Raw genomic sequence first — 16215 nt, forward strand, 5'->3', positions numbered from 1 at the left:
AGCACCTACTGCCATCTCTCTTAATGCTTTTACAAATCCAACTCTCACCCGTAGTCCTTCCTCCCTTGGCTCCTTCTCATGAGCCAAATGTGTGCCCCTTTTAATGAGAGCCAGCTTATCTGGTATTACCTCTCGTCTCTAAGCTCTCTTGAACCACGTTTAGAAATTGCCATAGTACTACCCAAACCAACAAAACCCTGCTGATCCTTTGACTCTGCCGGCCATCGACATGTGTATCTCCTCCACCATTTTTCCAAAGTTCTCGGACATGCAGTATTTTATCGGGCCATGACCTACCTTGAGCTCAACAATCTGTGTGAGTCACTCCATGAAAACAACGCTGGCATCCGAATTTCTAACCATGGCTCACACCTCTTAACTCTCCTCTATCCCTCTCCAACTCAGCCAGTCTGCAGCTTTTAACTATGGGTTTCTCCCTGTATCCTCCACATCCTCTCTCGCCTCAGTTTCCAGGACGCTGCACTCACTTTGCCACTTATCTTTCCGAGGTCAGTTTCTATATCCCTGAACATAAACTCCTCTACGTCCACCCACCAACCACTCCAATTCCCACAACGCTCTCTCCCGAGCCCTATCCTCTTCATCCTCTATACCTCCTCTCTTGGTAAACTCATCTCTTCTTTTAGTTTTTTCTTCCACCTGTTTGTTTTTGACACCCACATTTTCTTTTCCAATCCACTGTTCATACATAGCTTCTGCTCTCTCTGACCTCTCTTACCCACCTGATGCTGAATGGCACTTGGCTGTTTTATGGTATGCTCAACTCTATTAAGATCAAGGTCATCGTCATCCCTACACACATAACTCCACCTCCCCAATGTACTCACATCTCTCTATACACAGCTCCACAGATATGTCGTTTGCAGGGCTGCACGCAATGGCCTACAGGGAACTCTGGAGATGTCCTGGTAGGCTTCTGCACCATGGGCCTCTTTTGTGTGGTAACCTATTTTATTTTCAAATGTTCACATAGGGAAAGGGTTGGGCTTGCTCAAAATATCTAATATGGGGGCACTTTGAAAATGTTTTCCAGGGCCTCCTTTGGTTCCCAGTCCACCCCTGGCTGTTTGTTTGTGCTGTACCAAATCCATGTCCCCCTTGTGACCAACTTTCAATAACTAGATTTCAGCCTACTCATGTACTACTTTGTCTTTGTCCGGCAAATGGATTGCTCCTGCCATGGTTTCCTTGTGTAAGTGTTACCTTTAGAAGGGTTCACATTTGCACTGTGATAAAAAATACCAAAAACAATGGAGCTCATTTTGAAAGTCCTTGTGGCGTAAATGGAGGCGCTAAAGACAGGTGTAACAAAATTACCTAACACCTACCTAATTCACGCTACAGGGAACTTGCACTGTTTTTGAAGGTGAAGGTTTCTGCCTCCCGTTTGCCCTCCACCTTCACAAATAACTTGGAAATTATTTCCTATCCATAGGAAATGATGGCAGGCTGTGTTTACAATCAGAAATAAACTCTGTCCAGCATTATTTTTGATTGTGAACACTTCTTACCATACAAGCATGGTAAGCAGTGTTCACAAAGAAAATTAACACTGTCCGATATGCCAGCATGTCGGACTGCATTTTAATTGTGATTGTATGCGCTGCTTGGCATGCAAGCATGCAAGCATGGCAAGCGGCGCTTACAATTGAAAATAAATGCTCAGGTAGTGTTTCCTTCATTTACACTGTGCAGTGCAAATGTGAAGGGCAAAAGGTAGCTTACATGCTTGCACGCTGCCTTTTGCCCTTTACAATTGCATCCCACAGTGCTAATGATGAACAGGAGCAAAATGAGTTCCAATGGGTGCAGAAGCCCAAACAACCCAAGACTGGTCCATGAGCAACCTTGCCCTCACCTTTATAAGCCACTTCCTTCTGATGGCTTCCTACAAGATACTTTACATGCACAGTGGAAAGAGTTACACCCATGCAGCCCTTATGGTACAGCTGTGCCATTGCACACATGCATCGCTTGATGTGGAGAAGTGTAACAGCACACATGTAGCCCTGTGGTGCAGGGGTGCAACAGCACCAAATACATCACTTGGTGTGTGTGTGTGTGTGTGTGGCGGTGGGGGTGCTGGGGTCTAACACTATTCACGGGAACACTGAGATTGACCCATTGTATGCCTCTGGGTGGTGGGAATACCAAGGACCTCTCACCGCAGTTGGCAGAAACCATCCCTAATTTTGTGGTACACCACTATGTGATAGGATTTAGGTGTGTGATGTTTAAAGACATGAACTCTATTGCCTGGACATGGTGGCCTCTTCCTTCACTGGGGAAGTGAGAGGGTGTATCTGAGTATGCAAAGGGACAGCAATGGCACTCATTATGTTCAGCCTGCAAATCTGTGTTTTGAAGTCTGATATGCCATTACAGAAGGGAAAGAACAACTCTATGTAAACAGGGTGTAGTCCTGCCCCAAATAGGGAAGACCAACCCAAAGGTTTAGATCACAGCCATTCTGCACAATACCACAATGAACCCCGGTAATGAAAATGATCCACTTTTCATATTATGAGGGAGAGAAATGTCTACTTCATTTTTTGCTTATCTCCCTGTTGGACAATTCTGCTTAGTCATTCAGAAAGGTTCTATATAGTATACCCTCTGAAACTACTATAGGGGAGCTATGGGGCAGTATAATCACATTAACATATCAAAAGATGATAACATCATGGAATAGTTATTAAATGCTGAAGTTTCGTCCGACACACGATTTGGTTGCAGGGAGTGTTTATGGACTATTCCACAAAGGCCTAACATCCATCTGGTAAGGATTACCACCTGGAAAGAGAGTAGAAGCCATGGCGTTTTTATTATTTTAAATAATAAAATAATATGGGTAATTCTATCTCAGAAAGAGCGGTCTGCTAATCATACCCCCTTTCATCAACCATCATGACAAAAACCTAGTGTACACCTGTATCCTGCTTCATTAGTATCCTGATCTGCAGCCCCTGCTCTCCAGGGGCACAGAGCATGTTCATAGGTCAAAGTCCCCCTTTAGACAGCTGGTGTAACATAAAAGTCACTTCAGCACAGAGGCTACATTTAAGATGTGCATCTTTGTGCCAAAAATACATAATTATAAGGAGATACCATCCTGGTGGCAGTTTTATCTTTAAACATAAGCCATACCTGAGTTTGATGAATGGTGGCTGGTATGTTATATAATAATTAAAGCCACACCTTTGCTTTATTATTCTTGTGTCAACACCGTGAGCCAAGTAAGGTAAGGACAGGCTGTATGTATTCTCTCTAGACTGGCTGTCCATGCTGCACCCAGCAGGGCCATAGCCAGCGGGGGTTGCCTCTTTTTTGATCCTTTGTGAGGTCGGGTAACATCTCTCTACAGAATGGCAGCAACTCAGCAGGAGCTGTCCTAGGAAACAGGAATTAAAGGGCACACCCTACACAAAAGGACTAATCTCACACCAGGGTGTTGCATACAAAAGGCCCTTGATGCTGTGGGTCTGAGAAGGGTTGGGTTAGAATAGACAGAGGGATCTCAGCAGAGTTGGGATAATATTACACCATCTTGTTTCTCTCTGTGCCTCTCCATCTTTCCTGTCTTGATTACTGCCTTTAGGACAAAACACTTTGGATATAATGCAAGAAAAGGACCACTTGTCACAAGAACTGGAATGTTTCCCCTTAAAGCAGTCTTGCTTTTGTCCAATCACCTGTGGATATTTTCCTATAAAAGAGTTGGTCTCCTACTCCTTCTTTGATTCACTTTTAGACCATCTAGGAATTGAGGGAGCTTTGGGAGAGTTGATCTTGCCAAAGCCCACAGCTATTGAGGTTAAAAAGGAGTGTTCCAAGGCAGAGGAAAGCTCAGCGCTCTACCCACTCCCAGTGTACATTGGGAGTAGCTTGTGCTGAGAACCAGGAATGGCCATTCTGCACCAAAACTCCCTGGACTGTGGGAGCAGAACCTGAAAGGACTCATCCTCTCCTCGAGCCTCAGCAGAGGGTCTTACAGTTTATGGAAAGCCAGGTCACCCAGGATATCTGTTCTACTGCATCAAACTGGTCAAAATGCATTTGAACTGCGTATACTGCAATCGAACTATAGGGACACTATGGTACTGCTTTTGGTACTTTATCAAACTTCGAACAACCGCTGATTTACATCCATTGAATCTACTCTCCACCACATTGTGTGGAACAGAGCACATCACCTGTTTGTCCCGAACAACTAGCTCCCGCTGTGGACATACCCAAACTGCTGCCTTTTCTAACCTTGCATCAGACTACCAGGGCCACTGCATCCAACAGATGGACCTTGACTCAAACCACCGGATCATTTCATCACTTGACAATCCGAAACCATGGCTACCAATGTCGTTATCTCGATGGAACCGAGATCCAGCTTCAAACTAATTAAACACCAGCTTGCCACTTAACCCAGCATTACTTGCTGTACCTGAACCTGCAGTTCAGGTACCTCCCTTTAGACAGCTGGTGTAACATAAAAGTCACTTCAGCACAGAGGCTACATTTAAGATGTGCATCTTTGTGCCAAAAATACATAATTATAAGGAGATACCATCCTGGTGGCAGTTTTGTGTGGAACAGAGCACATCACCTGCGAGACTTGTCCTGGGCCTCAAGCCCAGGGATCGTATCTCTCCAGGACTGTAATCTCTGCATTGGCTCCCAGTGGCTACGAGGATTAAGTTCAAAACCCTCTGCATTGTTCACAAGGCCTTCTGGGGTCTGGGGCCTCAATAACTTCAACTCTCTCTTCCTAAACACCTTCCTTCTCGAGCTCTTCACTCATCTGCCTCCAACTCCCTTAGGGTCAGCCGCTTCTCCAAGCAACAAGTCGGTGGCAGATCACTCTCTTCAGCAGGGTCCTCTCTCTAGAACAGCCTTCCTGCCTCCCTGAAACTCGAGGAGAACCATCTCCGGTTCCGGAACACCTCAAAACCTTCCTCTTTGCTTCTGCTTTCTCCCCTCCCCTCCCTTGCTGAACTCCTGACTGCAATTGCACTGGTTACCTGGCCACCCTTCTGATCTCTGGCCCAGCCCCCGACAGTTACCCACCTGCACTGCCTCCCTGGCAACCCCTGCATTTGGGGACCGTTTTCTGTATCCCTTCAGTCCCCCTACCAGCACTTCCGTCTACACTTCCTTGCACTTGCCACTAACTGGCTGTTTTATGTGTTTTATTTATTCCACTTCCCATGTACTGCACTTTCCCCTCTCCCCTCCCCCTGTGCACTTTCCTTTCCCCCCCTTCCCATGCGCTTGCGCGATCTGAATGACACCTGGCCTAGTAGGATCATTGTCTGTCCTCCCTTTTGTCACACCCTTGCCTCGTCACGCCTTGAAACACTTGTGTATAGGCGCGTTATAAATGCCATATCATATCATATCATTATGTTATGGCACACATTTTCTGTGCAGTTGGCTAGGCCCTCCCTTCTGACATATAATTGACACCTGAAAGTCACTTCAACTGTATGATCACTCAGTGTTACATGAAAGTATGGTAAACTGCAGATGGACATGCACCATGATCTAGCAATTGACAAAGCCACTATTTGACGTGTTGGTCTACCCCCACCCTAGAAGCTTTGGCGTAGTTGGGCCTCTGGAGCAGAGGTAGCTCTTTCCTCTCTAAAATCTCAGCTCTCCTGAAGTGTTACAGATGATTGTTTGATGTGCAAAGGTTGTGTACACGATGCATAACTTTGTTAAATGATGACTTCAAGCAGATGGGTGTATCACAAAGGTTCTTCTGGGGTTGTATGAGTCTTGATTTTATTAAGACATTTAGGGCAGTTAAAGGCAGGATCTGCAACCCTTGGTTCTTCAGTTGTCTTATTTTACAAATACAACGTGCCCTTGCAGGCATAATCAATGGTGACGGATCCTAGGAGTCATGGATTAAAATATTTGCGAGCTGCAGGTTGCAGACACCTGGTTTGAGGAGATCTCAAGTTTTCCAGTGCCAGTTGTGAAATAATTAACTATTCCTGGTTTTTGGGCTCATAAAAACTGAAAATAAGAATATGTTAAAAAATGTTGTTTGCATGAGTGTTTGTGTGAACGTATATATGTATGTATGCATGTAGGTGCGGATGTGTTTGTGGCAAAGATGCAGTATGAGAACCACATACTGCATATCTTGGGGCAATGTTGTCATGTATTGAGATAGACTGCAGTTTTATTTAGGTACTAGGCACTAGCATGAATGATGTTGAGAAAGGCCTTGTCTTCGGATACTAGAAGCATGGGAATGTGTTTTACAGGGGCAGTGCTGGCATGCATTTATTCAAGACCAGCCTAATTACTTTCATTGGACACAACAAAAACCAAAGCAGGGACATACCTCATGATCTGGTTTTGGCAGAAGCTGCTTGTTAGTGGGGCTACACTGCCATTTATTTTTGAGAGAGGCCTTCTCGTTTTTCTTTAGAGACAGCCAGCATCAACACCTGTTACAAAACGTTCCTATGTACTGTTGAAGTGTTTCATGGGTTGCCCTGCAGTGTGAAATCCTACATTGTTTACAATTTATTTTGCTGAGAAATGTATGGTTGCAGCCTAATATTTTATATAGATTTGAACGGGAAGCACCGGCTGAAACTTTGCTCTTTTAAGTTTATGTGTGCATATTTGGTTAAATTCAGGGAAAAGATTTACAAATTCGCCAGCTGCAACTGCTCTGAATTGTAGTGGAATCGTCGGTTTGGGTCATGGAAACCCATGAATATGGTGATGTACTTGCCTTTTCCTTCCCTCACTGCTTTGTATGTAAGAGATGTAATGAGTGCCTGGAAGTGGAATGTTGCATGCATGTTCTCTGCTGAGTGATCTCTGAATGACAGTTGATGGGAGGCTGGCTGAGAGAGAGTGTGGACGGTGGTTGTATCCAAATGTACCTGTCTTGTGACCTGTAACATTTAACTTGTGTAACCTGCAACCAAGTAAAGAACATGTCCTTTTGTACTAGAGGCTACTGTGTGATCTGTACTGAGAAGGTACCATTTTATCATTGGCGACAACATGAACGAGCCTATGTGTGTAGAAGACCTGACCTGTTCTGGGGGACAGTCTACATGAGGGGACAACCACAGCCACTCACAATCCTGAAGATCAGTACTCTCTCATGTCGAAGTGTGTGATGTCCAGCTTATAGGAGTGTTGGACTCTCAGCCTCTGGAGGGGACCACGTGATTGCCGGGAAGCCTCCTTGAGAAGAATGGCTGTCTTATATGGCTAGGGGTGCAGTGTGCTACACCAGGTTCTGTGTGACGATGGTGAGCAGCAGATGATGTGCTTTCAGTGGCATTAAGAGGGGGCGCGTGAGAGCCCTATGTCCGTTGAAACAGTGTTGGGAGTGGATGCAATGTTGTGAAGAGATATGATATGATATGGCATTTATAACGCGCCTTTACACAAGTGTTACAAGGCACGACGAGGCAAGGGAGGGGGAACAAAGGGAGGACAGACAATGATCCTACTAGGCCAGGTGTCATTAAGATCGCGCAAGTGCGTGGGATGGGGAAGGGGAAAGTGTTGGGGGAAGGGACAGTGCAGTACAAGGGCATAGCATAATGACCATAGTAAAGTAACGGCCAAGGTGGCAGTTGCAAAGCTAAGTGCAGACAGCAGGTGTCAAGTGCTGATGGTGGGACTGTAGGGATGCAGAAACAGTCCCGAAGTGCGGGGGTTGCCAGGCAGGCAGTGCTGGAGTGTATGACTGGTGGGGGAGGGACCTAGGCCCGAGAACAGAGGGTGGCAGTGTAGCCAGTGCAGATTCAGTTTCAGCCAGGAGGTCAGCAGGGGAGAGGAGGAGAAAAGGCAGAGGCAAAGAGAAAGGTTTTGAGGTGCTTCCGGAACCGGAGATGGTTCTCCTAAAGTTTCAGAGAGGTAGGGAGGCTGTTCCGTTGGGAGGCCCCAGCCAAAAATAGAGATCTACCACCAACTCGTTGCTTGGAGAAGCGACTGACCCTAAGGGAGTGGGATTCGGATGAATGAAGAGCTCGAGAGGGAAGATATTTAGGAAGAGAGAGTTAAAGCTATTGAGGCGCCAGGCCCCAAAAGGCCTTGTGGACAATGCAGAGGGTTTTGAACTTGATCGTTGCAGCCACTGGGAGCCAGTGCAGAGATTGCAGTCCTGGAGAGATAGGATCCTTGGGCTTGAGGCCAAGGACAAGTGTCGCAGTCCTGTTCTGGATGAGTTGCAGAGGGCGGAGAGTAGAGGCAGGCAGGTTTAGAAAGAGGCTGTTGCAGTAGTCCAGTCTAGAGAGAACCAGAGCTCTGGAGACAGTGAGCTTCTAGGGGAAGGAGCGGAAAGGTAGAATACCTCTGAGGAGGTGCAGCTGGTAGTGTGACTTCTTAGAGATGTCAGAGATGTGAGGAGAGAAGGAGAGTGTGGCGTCGAAGATGACCCTGAGGTTTTTAGTCTCGCAGGTAGGGGCAGGAGGGGGCCAAGTGTGGCCGGCTAGAGGATGACAGGAAAGGAAGGAGCGGGTGTGCAGATGAGGAGAATCTCAGTCCTACTGGCATTGAGGCAGAGGTCATTGGCGGCACACCACTCATGGATAGCAAACAAGCAGTCAGAGATGAGAGATGAGAGACAGAGAAGAGGTGGCTGAAGGTAGCCTGTAAATGAGCTGAGTGTCATACGCATAGCATTGAAAGTTGGGGCAGAGGGCAGCAATGCGGTGGGCAAGATGTGCCAGGTATAGGTTGAAAGGCCAGGGAGAGAGGTTAGACCCCTGGGGGACATCAAATGTAGAGAACAAGTTAGCGGAGAGGAAGGACCCAAGTTGGACCTGGGAGGGTGGGTCAGAGAGGAAAGAAGTCAGCCATGCCATGGCCTGACCGGTGATACCCAGGTTATCACGGAGACATTTGAGCAGGATGGCATGGTTGACTGTGTCAAAGAGACATTTGAGCAGGGTGGCATGGCTGGTTAGGTTGCTACTGGATCACATTCACACACCCTTTGAGCGTATAGCCTTCCATCGGCCATGTTACCACAAAAGGTAAATAAGGGATATTTCTGAGCCGTGCCTGTTCTACCTTTATGTTTGGGATCAATGTTGGTTTGTAGAAGTGTGTGGGCAGAGCAGGTGGTTTAGCCACTATTCATCTTTATGCTCCTACAAAGTGGAAGTCATTTACTCATGCCATCTTTTCACATTGAAATATATAGAAGAACAAGGGGGCTTTCACAAATGTGTTTGGAACTCTTTTGGGAATGCCCTTAGCCATTGAGTTGAAGAGGGAGATTTCCAAGGCATAGACCGGAAAAACTCTTGCAGTAATCCAAAGGGCAGCGGTCCATGCTGCATGGTAACAGACCGCCATCTAGCATAACAGGCCTGAACATTGCGAGGCCCTTTAACATGGTCTAAGTGCCATTGTGGTACAGCCCACAGCCTATGGATTGTTGTGGTCAGTAAACTGAGGCAGTGGTAGCATGCCACTCAAGAGCTTTTTCTTTCTTGAACATTTTATTGCAAGCCACTTTCTTTCAGGAAATAAACTACATTACCGGATATAGTAACAGAGTTCAAAAGAGAGCCTCCTTTTCTATTTTGTGGTGGAAATGCCATCAAAGAAGGAAGGGAGTAAGCTTAGGAGGCAACAATGCGGTTGCGACCATGCACACTAAAGGTAAGTGACTGATTTATTTTATTTTTCAAAAAATGGTGGGTCACGGGAAGGGACTATGGGGCACACATGAACAGCCAACAGCTTGCCTGGAATGCAGGCTTCAATCATGGATATAAACACACAATCCAAGCAATGTGATTGGATGTTCCTCACTCCTCAGCTGCTAAATGCGCTGTCTTCTGTGACCAGGTCACATTACATTGGACGACGGTAGTGGGAATGCCCATAGATTCTCACAAGCTAGGTGAAGTGCTGCCTAGGTGTGGTATAAAGGTTAGCCCCCAGAGTCCCTCCACACATTCACAAACGTGTATTGTAAGATTCGATAAATATACCATGCAAACCTTAAACTGCAGCCAAAAGGTTATGTTAATTTTCTTATCTTAATATGTTTTATACTGTGCCAAATCACTACTACTGCACTAGTATCACATTGCACGTATGCTTGTCCGTGGGTAGTGAAGAACACATAACCCAATGCCACAAATTGGTGAATCCCCAATGTCACGCAGCACATGATTCTCTTTTTCCAAGGGTCGGTCTGGCCCATCCCTTAGGCAGTGCCAGGCCAGACAAGTGGGGTAGGGGTTTCCTCATGCACTCCATCTTGACCTCACTTAATCTTAATCAAGTGGACAAACCCAGCACTTCAATTCCATGTATAGTGGAGACAAGGCAACATAAATCCAACTGTTAAGCACTCCTTTGGAAGTATTCAAATTCACTGGTGAGTCCCATCCAACCTGTGTGATGTAGTGTTAAGGATTTCAATCAGGCACACACCTGGGTCTCGCCTAGCATGTAGTGCGCAATGAAATACCTATTTATTATGTCTATAGGTTCAATATTCTGAATGATATACCACTCATATCACACCCGTCTCAAAATACCCCCCAGGCCACACGGGATCAGGAATCAGGCTAGTTGGTAAAAGTAAATATTTATCTATTTATTTATTTATTTATTTAATATTCAAATCACACATGCATTTTAATATATATATATATATATATATATATATATATAAGTAAAGCAATTGAATTCACTTATAGCAATGTAGAATAGAAAACACAGGAAAAAGAACAGCTTTGGTTTGTGAACAGATAGCGTTTAGGTTAATATTTCCCCCTGCAAAGTTCTTAAGGCACAAATGAGCAATCCTACACCGATGTCAGTAAGCAGCAGGTATTCAGGAATGAAAGACCATTTCTAGAGTTTGAATGCAATCCTCCCTCACCAAACAAGAGAGAAAACAGTTTTTTGGAAATTGACGCTTTTTAAAATGACAGAGGAAAATGGCTTTGTGAACAAGGAAAAGGTTGCAAAAATGCTTAAATTGATAGAACTTTTTATGGAAGCAACACTACACAGGTCCTAACAGTCATGAGCTACAAGATAAGCAACAGTACCCACTTTAGATCGGAATGGAAGTTAAGAAACACTTTTGATGATAAAAAGACACGTGGGAAACTTTTGTAAAATGTCAATTCGCTGCAAAATTTCCCTATGCGATTTTTGATAAAAACGGGTCAAATACAAATAGAACAGAGAAAAGCAGAAATTCGGTTTTAAAAATGACAGATTGATTTTATTACACTATATTAATGACTATGAAAAAGACAATTCCACCCGTGAATCTCCACAGTTACTCACGGCCTCTTTTAACTCTTCACGTGTGATACTCAGGTTTCCGTTATGTATGGGAATTACTTTATTTAATCCAAATCACTAAAGGGTTATGGTTTAATGAAACACAAAATGGGAACAATCAGTGCAAGAATAGTTCTGACAATGTTAGGGTTCTGAAGTTAAAGGCAATACAATAAGGGTTACTATTATTCCTGTTGATACTTACAGTTCATTGTAATTAAGATTGGACCGTCAGGGTTCTGGTCATCCGATCGGGTATATCGGCAGCCGGGCACTTCTGGAGGGATCGATCAAAGGTTTGTGATCAATTGGACTGCACCTCAGACTGGATTTGGATTGGCCCTTCTGGCCCCTGGACACGGTAGATTGGCAGGATGTGAGCTTCAGCAGGCAAGCGTGAATGGTAGCAAGCCAGACTGGATCAGAATTAAATTCCCTTAAGTTTGGGATGGTTGAATTTGGGCCTAGCTAAAAAGAGTTCAGCAAATGCTGGGCCTTGGTTTTTGCAAAGAAGTCTGGAGTCAGGACAAGATGAAGAAGTCAGAAACAAGATGAAGAAGTCAGGAACAAAACACTGTGCGGAAATCAGGATGTGATCAGTAAACAGTGTGTCTCTGTGTGGTGAAGTTCCTATATTTATCCTACCAAATGACATCACAAAGTTTATGATATGGGTAGAATTTCAAACCACAGCCCCACGGCTGTGAGTGGTCAAATGCACTTACCTTGTTCTGGTTGGCAGTCAGAACAGAGCTGTCATCTTTATGATGGGATTCAGGAACTCCCACATTGATTTTGACCAACTTTTGCACAAATGTACATTTATAAAATGTGTCCCCTAATAAAATCGGACACATACATTGCATCTTTTATGGGTTATTTTAACATTCAGTCCCCATCTCTGTGAGAGTTGTCTTTGTCATTCTATGGAATTTTATCAATTTTAATCATAACAGTTTGGACTAATAATTTCTAATTCAGTATATTTCTAGGCAATTAGCACTAGAGCATGGATAGACAATATTAGACTTGCAGCATTAATAGTTTTGCTACAATCAGGGTTTTCCTGTAACTTTGGGGCCTTAGGTAGTACAGGGTTCAGTAATGTATTCAAAGCAAGGGCCTAAAATTAGATTAACATCTACCAATTTTTAGATTTGTCCTCCTTCAGGTTGCAAAGTTACAAGAGTTTCAAACTTAATCACAAATAGTATTTAAACACCAAAGGTTCTGGGCAGTTTTTCTTTTCTTTGTAACTTTCCTTTCAATAGGCAACAGCTGTCACATTCCTTTGATCAGGGAGGTGTGTCCTCTTCCTGGACAGGGAAGCTCCCCTGTAGAGATCAGTAGGCAGCCTGCCATTGTCAATGGCTCAGCCAGAGATGAAAGTCTGCTGTGGTCTTTGTCGTCAATATGCTGGAACCTCCAGCATCGATTAAGGCTTCCTGTAGCAAGGGAGTGTCAACTGAAGTGTAATCTTTCCCAAGCTGGGCACTGTCAAGTCAGAATTAAATCGTTGCTTAACTCTAAACTGGGTTACTTTGAAATTCCCTTTAAGGTCTTTCATTTAAAACATATAAAAATAAGCACAGTTCATAAAGGATTTGCACATTTACAAAATTAAGCACTTCACAAACATGCTGTTAAATAGGTGAAATTTGCAATTTCTTTAGGGAAAAGAAACACATTAAAGCTGGGTTTTTACGTCTAATTTTCTTATGCAGCACACACACATTCAACTCAGCATTATTCTATCTTTGAGTGCTGGAAATTGTCTGCACTCTGGAAGTAAGTATTCAGCTTATGCTTGGAGTTTCCTCTGCACAGCTGAAATTGATATGTTGCCACTTTTATCCACATTTTTCCTGTGTAACTGAAAACAAATTGTTGCTGGACTGGTGTTTCATAAAATATATTGCTTAGCTGCTGTCAGTCAGTGAGGCCCGGTTTCTTCTGACTGCACTGGATGATCTGTGGTTTCAGCACGCTTTTCATTTCAATAGTTCACTTGGAAATTGACTTTATTTAGCGCCAAAACAGCACTGTAAAGGTTAAAATTGTTTTTTGAAAGAGCTGCATTTTAAAGGCATTTTCGGTTTTTAACCCACTTCTGTGGCCCTGCTTCATGTGACTTATAACAGCACCCACTGGCATTCTCCTGCAGTGAGTTCTGTTTTTACACAAACTTGACTGTGTGTGGTAGGGGTGTGCAGCCTTTTGTGATTTATGAACCATGCACAGTTTTCCAGATTTGGCGTGCATAGGGGTTAGTGCATCAATGTTTGGCTGTTTCTTTCCCCATTGGCAAAGGGGTGCAGTGGGGCGCATTGGCATGGGTAATAATATCCCACAGTAATCAGACTCTCGACCCAGTTCCCATGGACAGGTTTTCCACACACACCCAGCCAAATCAGCAGCATCTCTAAAGAGGGGACCAATTGCATAGCATTAGGCATTGGTCTGCAGAACAAAGCAACATTGTAGTAAGGGTTTTAAAACCCCCAGTTGTCATGGGGTAATTGCATTTCATTTCCATCAGAGATAATTTAATTATTCCCAACTGAGGAACACAAAATGGGAAACTGTAGCAGTTTACAACCACTTAGGAATGAGACAAAACCAATCCCTAAACCTGAAAGGATGAGGCTAATGAGTCACCCATCAGAATTCTATTGAATAATCAGAGTTATTAGGAGTACTGCATCTTAGCTGCCAACTGACCCACAACTCACAAGTTGACCCAAAACAAAATTCCAAAAACTAAAGGTGCCTAAAAATCTCCCAGCAGGGCCCGTTTTGAAATTATGCCACAGTTGACTCCTTTAGGTCTAAAGCTACCCTTCCCTCCACTTGTTGCAGAGGTCGGCTTATCTCCAAAATAATACTGGGGCTGCACACAGCATTGCCCAAAATCTTAAAGTACTGCAATACAATGAGAGTTAAATGAACTTGAGCAAATATAATGATTTAACAGTGCATGAGTAAGTCCCCCCTTTTCGAAAATGCAGCATGGCAGGGGTATCACTATCTTGGGAAAGGAGGAGGAGGAGGACAGCCCTTGGATCGCCTCATCCAAATCCTGGACCTATTGGAATGAGTAAGTAAGAAGGTTACCGACACTTTAATGTTACATTGAGTTAGGTATGTAACACCTGCACCTGTGCTCTAAAGTGTAATCATTGTTGCCCTATCAGACTGGTGGCAGGGTAATCTCTAAAATAAGCCGTACCTGCTTATGGTATGTTGACTGACAAGAACACACCCATTTTAAAGCCAGAACAATTTGATATCTGTGAGGGATAATAAGTAAGACTCGGACACAATGGTGGCATGTTTTTGTATATACACTTTTATTTAACAAAAAGAGGGTGGAGAAATGCCTTTCTATCTCTAAAGCTAAGAGGGGTTTCTCTGCTTCCACTGAAACTAGTGAAACTGTGAGGAAGTCTGCAACAAAGAATGTTCAATCACCTTCATGTCCAAAATCCTATCGCTAATACTAATAACGTAACACAATTATGCAAGGAGTTTCTCTTCAAATACTTTCAGAGTTCTTTGTGCTTTCAATCCAAATAGAACATTTCTCAGCCATACTGGTGATGCAAAATAATATTCACTGCATTGATATTTAAAGTTCTAAAAGGTGCAGAGTTCTCTAAAAATCCCAGTTTCCAGTTCTGCCAGTCACGTCAAGAAAAAACCCCCTTTTCTTGGTAGTATTCCTTCTTAAGTTTCTGAGCCAAAAGTATCTCTATTTTACATAATGGTACTATTTTCTTCCCCCATTTGTGGTTTCCCTGCCGGTGGTAGACTTGGTTTACTCTCCTACCAACCTTAATTCTAAAACCATTGGGACATGGAAGAGTAATGCTTTTCTTTAGGGTTCAAATTCACCACTAGTCCGCCATAGACGGCGTTACTTCTAATCCCTAGAGTTCACTCCCCCACCAGCCAGTACCTCATTAGTGGTATTCCTGTGCTTCCTGGACTGTTGTCACAGCCGCTGGGATGAAGGGACTGGCACGGCTTTGCTGGGTTTCTTTGCATCACCAACTGCACCAGCTAACAAAGGTTCTTTTGGAAGGGCACTCCTCCCCGCCATCTTGCAACTTCCATCCGGACCAAGGATCAATAATGGAACTCAGTGGCTCTGCTTGTATGCCCACCCTCTTCTCGCAGATCTCCGGCTTTGATGTAGGGGGGAAGCTTTGGGTTCTTGCTTCGAGTTGGTGTATTACTCGCATAGGCAGGTTTTCTTTCTTCCTGCTGCGGTCTTCCAAGTTTTTCAATGGCCCCTGCTCATGCAAGCCCTTTTCAGTCTGCTTGCCAATGTCTGTTCGATTTCTCCGGTGACTCAGTGTCACTCTTCGACCTATGCAACTTCTGCTACTACTGCTTCTGCATCATTCCTCTGTTCTCACTAGGGGCCATTTAGTCATCAAATACTTCCTGGATCAATTGTTAGCTGTCCACTACTTCTTTACTTTTTGTTTTGGAACTCCACTTCTTCGACATCGTTTCCTACTACTGCTGCTGCTACTACTTTCTAACTGCCTTTTTACTTTCTTCCTTTTTATCATCAACTGCTTTTAAGTTTTAGAGGGCAACTAGACCGTGGAAGGTGGTTCCACATTGAAATCCTTCTCTCCTTGCATGTCTCTCTGTGCAAAGCAAAGTACTCCCTGCATGGCCCCCACCTTTTCTGTCTGTCAACACCAGCCAGGCAGGCTTGCCTGTCTCTACTAAGGCAAAGGCGACCTGAACAGCCAAACTGTTTACGCATTCCAATCTTTCACAGCGTACCATAGCAACTTTGCAGTGCTGCGGCGCTTCTCTTTGTCTCATTCAGGATGGCTTCAAAATGCCATAGGGCTCATGCTTTCTATTCTCGAA

The sequence above is a fragment of the Ambystoma mexicanum genome, chromosome 8, assembly GCF_040938575.1.
Source record: "Ambystoma mexicanum isolate Mex_15411 chromosome 8, UKY_AmexF1_1, whole genome shotgun sequence".
Classification (NCBI taxonomy): domain Eukaryota; kingdom Metazoa; phylum Chordata; class Amphibia; order Caudata; family Ambystomatidae; genus Ambystoma; species Ambystoma mexicanum.